This window comes from Oncorhynchus clarkii, chromosome 8, assembly GCF_045791955.1.
Source record: "Oncorhynchus clarkii lewisi isolate Uvic-CL-2024 chromosome 8, UVic_Ocla_1.0, whole genome shotgun sequence".
In the NCBI taxonomy this organism is placed as follows: Eukaryota; Metazoa; Chordata; class Actinopteri; order Salmoniformes; family Salmonidae; genus Oncorhynchus; species Oncorhynchus clarkii.
In genome coordinates this window covers 8108374-8117388 of record NC_092154.1, presented here as the reverse complement: position 1 = coordinate 8117388, position 9015 = coordinate 8108374, and the positions used below count along the sequence as shown (strand labels likewise).

The window sequence follows — 9015 nt, the reverse complement described above, 5'->3', positions numbered from 1 at the left end:
ATAAAAAAGCCAAACTACAGTTTGCAACTGCACATGGGGACAAAGATTGTACTTTTTGGAGAAATGTCCTCTGGTCTGATGAAACAAAAATAGAACTGTTTGGCCATAATGACCATTGTTAAAAAAGGGGGGAGGCTTGAAGCCGAAGAACACCATCCCAAACATGTAACACACGGGGGTGGCAGCATCATGTTGTGGGGGTGCTTTGCTGCAGGAGGGACTGGTGCACGTCACAGATCAGATGGCATCATGAGGCAGGAAAATTATGTAGATATATTGAAGCAACATCTCAAGACATCAGTCAGGAAGTTAAAGCTTGGTCGTAAATGGGTCTTCCAAATGGACAATGACCCCAAGCAAACCTCCAAAGTTGTGGCAAAGTGGCTTAAGGACAACAAAGTCAAGGTATTGGAGTGGCCATCACAAAGCCCTGATCTCAATCCTATAGAAACTTTGTGGGCAGAACTGAAGAAGCGTGTGTGAGCAAGGAGGCCTACAAACTTGACTCAGTTACACCAGCTCTGTCAGGAGGAATGGGCCAAAATTCACCCAACTTATTGTGGGAAGCTTGTGGAAGGCTACCCGAAATGTTTGACCCAAGTTAAACAATTTAAAGGCAATGCTACCAAATACTAATTGAGTGTATGTAAACTTCTGACCCACTGGGAATGTGATGAAAGAAATAAAAGCTGAAATAAATCATTCTCTCTACTATTATTCTGACATTTCACATTCTTAAAATAAAGTGGTGATCTAACTGACCTAAAACAGGGATTTTTTACTAGGATTAAAATGTCAGGAATTGTGAAAAACTGAGTTTAAATGTATTTGGCTAAGGTGTATTTAAACTTCCGACTTCAACTGTAGAATATATTAACATGGTCATTGGTTTCTAAAATACAACTGTGGACAGTGGACTACTTGGAATGACATGTGAAGCTTCGATGGAGGGCTTTGTGAGCATGGTGTTTGCTGTGACGCTAGTTGGAGCTGCAGCTGTGTATCTGCTGCCCTCTGCTGGTAGAAAAGCTCATGTTGTTGTACAAATATAAAATAGCAACGTGTTAGCCTCTTTTTTTTCTGAAAATGAAACTATCTAAGGGACTAATGTGCATGGTTGAACAACATTGTCACTAAGTTTGTCTTCTCGTGGTTAGTAATGTCTCTGGCTCTAACCTGCCCCCCCCTGTGCTGTTTCTCCAGGTGACCTGTCTGCGTCTGACACATCATTGGCTGAGATGGTTGAGCGTCAGCGCCACCCCCTCCCCCAGGAGCTGATGCCCCTCCCCCCCTCTGAGAGCAGGGACAGCCCCCTGGACTGGACCCACCTGGTGGATGTGGCCAGCACCTTTGAGAGTAATTACAGTAATATTTAGATTTATATGGCTTCCTTTGAAACAATGGAAGGTATAACTGGATTGTGGCTTGACCTTTAACCCAATTTAACCTCCTCATAATATATACGTAATCTGTTCTCTCTCTCTCTCTGTGTCTCCTCTCTCTCTCTGTGTCCTCTCTCTGTGTGTTTAAATCTGTGTCCTCTCTCTCTCTCTCTCGTCTCTCTCTCTCTCTCTCTCTCTCTCTCTCTCTCTCTCTCTCTCTGTCCTCTTTCTCTCTCTCTCTGTGTCCTCTCTCTCTGTGTTTAAATCTGTGTCCTCTCTCTGTGTGTCCTCTCTCTCTCTCTCTCTCTCTGTGTCCTCTCCTTTCTTCCCTCCGTCCAGTCCAGAGAGGGTTTGTGTTCAGTGATTCTAACCCCAGAGGTAGTGGAGCCTCCAGCCCTCACCAGTCACAGCCCAGCCTGGAGATACAGCTTGGCCCTCTATCAAGACCCTCATCCAGGTAACCCACACCTGATACAGCCTGGCCCTTACCCAGGTAACCCACACCAGACACAGCCTGGCCCTTACCCAGGTAACCCACACCTAACCCACACCAGACACAGCCTGGCCCTCACCCAGGTAACCCACACCAGACACAGCCTGGCCCTCACCCAGGTAACCCACACCAGCCTGGCCCTCACCCAGGTAACCCACACCAGACACAGCCTGGCCCTCACCCAGGTAACCCACACCAGACACAGCCTGGCCCTCACCCAGGTAACCCACACCAGACACAGCCTGGCCCTCACCCAGGTAACCCACACCTGATACAGCCTGGCCCTCACCCAGGTAAACCACACCAGGTAACCTACACCAGACACAGCCTGGCCCTCACCCAGGTAACCCACACCAGGTAACCCAAACCAGACACAGCCTGGCCCTCACCCAGGTAACCCACACCAGACACAGCCTGACCCTCACCCAGGTAACCCACACCTGATACAGCCTGGCCCTCACCCAGGTAAACCACACCAGGTAACCTACACCAGACACAGCCTGGCCCTCACCCAGGTAACCCTCACCCAGGTAACCCACACCAGACACAGCCTGGCCCTCACCCAGGTAACCCACACCTGATACAGCCTGGCCCTCACCCAGGTAACCCACACCAGACACAGCCTGGCCCTCACCCAGGTAACCCACACCAGGTAACCCACACCAGACACAGCCTGGCCCTCACCCAGGTAACCCACACCAGACACAGCCTGACCCTCACCCAGGTAACCCACACCTGATACAGCCTGGCCCTCACCCAGGTAAACCACACCAGGTAACCTACACCAGACACAGCTTGGCCCTCACCCAGGTAACCCACACCAGACACAGCCTGGCCCTCACCAAGGTAACCCACACCAGACACAGCCTGACCCTCACCCAGGTAACGCACACCTGATACAGCCTGGCCCTCACCCAGGTAAACCACACCAGGTAACCCACACCAGACACAGCCTGACCCTCACCCAGGTAACACACACCAGACACAGCCTGACCCTCACCCAGGTAACCCACACCAGGTAACCCACACCAGACACAGCCTGACCCTCACCCAGGTAACCCTCACCCAGGTAACCCACACCAGACACAGCCTGACCCTCACCAGGTAACCCACACCAGACACAGCCTGGCCCTCACCTAGGTAACCCACACCAGACACAGCCTGGCCCTCATCCAGGTAACCCACACCAGACACAGCCTGGCCCTCACCCAGGTAACCCACACCAGACACAGCCTGACCCTCACCCAGGTAACCCACACCAGGTAACCCACACCAGACACAGCCTGACCCTCACCCAGGTAACCCACACCAGGTAACCCACACCAGACACAGCCTGGCCCTCACCCAGGTGACCCACACCAGGTGACCCTCACCAGGTGACCCTCACCAGGTGACCCACACCAGACACAGCCTGGCCCTCACCCAGGTAACCCACACCAGGTAACCCACACCAGACACAGCCTGACCCTCACCCAGGTAACCCACACCAGGTAACCCACACCAGACACAGCCTGACCCTCACCCAGGTAACCCACACCAGGTAACCCACACCAGACACAGCCTGGCCCTCACCCAGGTGACCCACACCAGGTAACCCACACCAGGTGACCCTCGCCAGGTGACCCTCGCCAGGTGAACCTCACCAGGTGACCCACACCAGACACAGCCTGGCCCTCACCCAGGTAACCCACACCAGGTAACCCACACCAGACACAGCCTGACCCTCACCCAGGTAACCCACACCAGGTAACCCACACCAGACACAGCCTGACCCTCACCCAGGTAACCCACACCAGGTAACCCACACCAGACACAGCCTGGCCCTCACCCAAATGACCCACACCAGGTAACCCACACCAGGTGACCCTCACCAGGTCACCAGGTGACCCACACCAGACCAGCTCACCAGGTGACCCTCACCAGGTGACCCACACCAGACACAGCCTGGCCCTCACCCAGGTAACCCACACCAGGTAACCCACACCAGACACAGCCTGACCCTCACCCAGGTAACCCACACCAGGTTACCCACACCAGACACAGCCTGACCCTCACCCAGGTAACCCACACCAGGTAACCCACACCAGACACAGCCTGGCCCTCACCCAGGTGACCCACACCAGGTAACCCACACCAGGTGACCCTCACCAGGTGACCCTCACCAGGTGACCCTCACCAGGTGACCCACACCAGACACAGCCTGGCCCTCACCCAGGTAACCCACACCAGACACAGCCTGGCCCTCACCCAGGTAACCCACACCAGACACAGCCTGGCCCTCACCCAGGTAACCCACACCAGACACAGCCTGGCCCTCACCCAGGTAACCCACACCTGATACAGCCTGGCCCTCACCCAGGTAACCCACACCAGACACAGCCTGGCCCTCACCCAGGTAACCCACACCAGGTAACCCACACCAGACACAGCCTGACCCTCACCCAGGTAACCCACACCAGGTAACCCACACCAGGTAACCCACACCAGACACAGCCTGACCCTCACCCAGGTAACCCACACCAGGTAACCCACACCAGACACAGCCTGGCCCTCACCCAGGTAACCCACACCAGACCCACAGCCTGACCCTCACCCAGGTAACGCACACCTGATACAGCCTGGTCACCCTCACCCAGGTGACCCTCACCAGGTAACCCACACCAGACACAGCCTGTCCCTCACCCAGGTAACCCACACCAGACACAGCCTGGCCCTCACCCAGGTAACCCTCACCCAGGTAACCCACACAAGACACAGCCTGGCCCTCATCCAGGTAACCCACACCAGACACAGCCTGGCCCTCACCCAGGTAACCCACACCAGACACAGCCTGGCCCTCACCCAGGTAACCCACACCAGACACAGCCTGGCCCTCACCCAGGTAACCCACACCAGACACAGCCTGGCCCTCACCCAGGTAACCCACACCAGACACAGCCTGGCCCTCACCCAGGTAACCCACACCAGGTAACCCACACCAGACACAGCCTGGCCCTCACCCAGGTAACCCACACCAGACACAGCCTGACCCTCACCCAGGTAACCCACACCAGACACAGCCTGGCCCTCACCCAGGTAACCCACACCAGGTAACCCACACCAGACACAGCCTGGCCCTCACCCAGGTAACCCACAGGTAACCCACACCAGACACAGCCTGGCCCTCACCCAGGTAACCCACACCAGACACAGCCTGGCCCTCACCCAGGTAACCCACACCAGACACAGCCTGACCCTCACCCAGGTGACCCACACCAGGTAACCCACACCAGACACAGCCTGACCCTCACCCAGGTAACCCACACACAGCCTGTCACCCAGGCCCCACACCAGGTAACCCACACCAGACACAGCCTGACCCTCACCCAGGTAACCCACACCAGGTAACCCACACCAGGTGACCCACACCCGGTAACCCACACCTGTTGACAGCCTGGCCCTCACCCAGGTAAACCACACATTTTAATCCTGCAGAGACTGCAAGTATTTGAAATAGTTTCTCCCATCCTGACTACTCGTAGTTATTACTAGATGATGCCAGATCTCCCATCCTGACTACTCATAGTTATTACTAGATGTGTTATAGATGATGCCAGATCTCCCATCCTGACTCCTCGTAGTTATTACTAGATGATGCCAGATCTCCCATCCTGACTCCTCGTAGTTATTACTAGATGATAACAGATCTCCCATCCTGACTACTCGTAGTTATTACTAGATGATGCCAGATCTCCCATCCTGACTACTCGTAGTTATTACTAGATGATGCCAGATCTCCCATCCTGACTACTCGTAGTTATTACTAGATGATGCCAGATCTCCCATCCTGACTACTCGTAGTTATTACTAGATGATGCCAGATCTCCCATCCTGACTACTCGTAGTTATTACTAGATGTGTTATTAGATGATGCCAGATCTCCCATCCTGACTACTCATAGTTATTACTAGATGTGTTATAGATGATGCCAGATCTCACATCCTGACTACTCGTAGTTATTACTAGATGATGCCAGATCTCCCATCCTGACTACTCGTAGTTATTACTAGATGATAACAGATCTCCCATCCTGACTACTCGTAGTTATAACCAGATAGATGTGTTATTACTAGATGATGCCAGATCTCACATCCTGACTACTCGTAGTTATTACTAGATGATGCCAGATCTCCCATCCTGACTACTCGTAGTTATTACTAGATGATGCCAGATCTCCCATCCTGACTACTCATAGTTATTACTAGATGTGTTTTAGATGATACCAGATCTCCCATCCTGACTACTCGTAGTTATTACTAGATGATGCCAGATCTCCCATCCTGACTACTCGTAGTTATTACTAGATGATAACAGATCTCCCATCCTGACTACTCATAGTTATAACTAGATGTGTTTTAGATGATGCCAGATCTCACATCCTGACTACTCGTAGTTATTACTAGATGATGCCAGATCTCCCATCCTGACTACTCATAGTTATAACTAGATGTGTTTTAGATGATGCCAGATCTCCCATCCTGACTACTCATAGTTATAACTAGATGTGTTTTAGATGATGCCAGATCTCCCATCCTGACTTCTCATAGTTATTACTAGATGTGTTATTAGATGATGCCAGATCTCCCATCCTGACTACTCATAGTTATTACTAGATGTGTTATAGATGATGCCAGATCTCCCATCCTGACTACTCGTAGTTATTACTAGATGATGCCAGATCTCCCATCCTGACTACTCGTAGTTATTACTAGATGATAACAGATCTCCCATCCTGACTACTCATAGTTATAACTAGATGTGTTTTAGATGATGCCAGATCTCCCATCCTGACTACTCATAGTTATTACTACTATGTGTTTTAGATGATGCCAGATCTCCCATCCTGACTACTCGTAGTTATTACTAGATGTGTTTTAGATTATGCCAGATCTCCCATCCTGACTACTCATAGTTATAACTAGATGTGTTTTAGATGATACCAGATCTCCCATCCTGACTACTCGTAGTTATTACTAGATGATGCCAGATCTCCCATCCTGACTACTCGTAGTTATTACTAGATGATAACAGATCTCCCATCCTGACTACTCATAGTTATAACTAGATGTGTTTTAGATGATGCCAGATCTCCCATCCTGACTACTCATAGTTATTACTAATGTGTTTTAGATGATGCCAGATCTCCCATCCTGACTACTCATAGTTATAACTAGATGTGTTTTAGATGATGCCAGATCTCCCATCCTGACTACTCATAGTTATAACTAGATGTGTTTTAGATGATGCCAGATCTCCCATCCTGACTTCTCATAGTTATTACTAGATGTGTTATTAGATGATGCCAGATCTCCCATCCTGACTACTCATAGTTATTACTAGATGTGTTATAGATGATGCCAGATCTCCCATCCTGACTCCTCGTAGTTATTACTAGATGATGCCAGATCTCCCATCCTGACTACTCGTAGTTATTACTAGATGATAACAGATCTCCCATCCTGACTACTCATAGTTATAACTAGATGTGTTTTAGATGATGCCAGATCTCCCATCCTGACTTCTCATAGTTATTACTAGATGTGTTGTTAGATGATGCCAGATGTCATGTGGTCAGATGTGTGTTTGTCACTCTTCCCTCAGTGAGGGTCCTGCAGGTTTGGAGAGGAAGTTGACCAAGCTGGAAGCCATGGTTAGGATGCTGCAGGATGACCTGAAGAAGGTAACACACCAGCACACACACAACATAGCTCTCCTCTCTCTCTCTGTCGTCGTTTCAGCAAATTGATGGGAAACATGGTCGTCAATAACCACTCGAGTCAATACATGCACTTTAACTTCAGAAACGAACGATGAAGACAAGGTTTAAACTAATGGACTAATGGCTCTCACAAAAAATACACACACACGTACACACTCAAACGTCTGTACTTTCTCAAACTTTAGCCGTGTCCGATCTCTACGTTTGTCAAAGCTGCCGACTGTTTTCTCATTTGGAACAAACTTGGTCACACAGTTTTCTGTCCTTTTAGTTAGTGAATCAGCAGTTTGTGTCATTCCCGGTGGTTTAGATACAATCTGTTATACAATGTTGCTAAACTCTTAACTCCTCTCTCTCCCTCCCCCTCTCTCTCCCACTCTCCTTCTCCCTCTTCCTCCTCTCTCACTCTCCTTCTCCCTCTTCCTCTCTATCCCTCTCCCTCCTCTTTCTCCCCTCCCTCCTCTCTCTCCGCCTCCCTCCTCTCTCTCCGCCTCCCTCCTCTCTCTCCGCCTCCCTCCTCTCTCTCCGCCTCCCTCCTCTCTCCCCCTCCCTCCTCTCTCCCCCTCCCTCCTCCCGCTTCAATCCCTCCCACCCTCCTTCCCCCCTCCTCTCTCACCCTCCTTTTCCCTCTACCTCGCTCTATCCCTCCCATTATCTCTCCTTTCCTCCCCTCCCTCCTTTCCTTCCCTCACTCCTTCTCCTTTCCTTCCCTCTCTCCTTCTCTTTTCCTTCCCTCTCTCCTTCTCCTTTCCTTCCCTCTCTCCTTCTCCTTTCCTTCCTTCCCTCCTCCTCCCTCTCCTTTCCTTTCCTTCCCTCCCTCCCCCTCCTTCCCTCCCTCCTCCTCCCTCTCTTCTCCTCCCTCTCCTTTCCTTCCCTCCCTCCTCCTTTCCTTCCTTTTTTCCCTCCCTCCTCCTCCCTCTCCATACTTCCCTCCCTCCTCCTCCCTTTCCTTTCCTTCCCTCTCTCCTCTTCCCTCTCCTTTCCTTCCTTCCCTCCCTCCTCCTTTCCTTCCTTCCCTCCCTCCTCCTCCCTTTCCTTTCCTTCCCTCCCTCCCTCTCCTTTCCTTCCCTCTCTCCTCCTCCCTCTCCATCCTTCCCTCCTCCTCCTCCTTTCCTTCCTTCCCTCCCTCCTCCTCCTTTCCTTCCTTCCCTCCCTCTCCTTTCCTTCCCTCCCTATAGGAGCGTGAGGAGAAGCAGCGTCTCCATCTACAGATCAAGATGCTATGGGAAGATAACCAGCGGCTGCAGGAGGAGTCCCAGAGCTCTGCTGCCAAACTCAAGAAGTTCACAGAGTGGGTTTTCAACACCATCGACATGAACTGAGACAGAAGAGAGAGAGACAGAAGAGAGAGAGACAGAAGAGAGAGAGACAGAAGAGAGAGA

At 51.4% G+C, this 9015-nt stretch overlaps 1 pseudogene; it reads left to right on the top strand.

Moving 5' to 3' along the window:
- LOC139415688 (signal-induced proliferation-associated 1-like protein 1) overlaps positions 1-9015 on the top strand; it is a 128479-nt pseudogene extending 119464 nt beyond the window's left edge.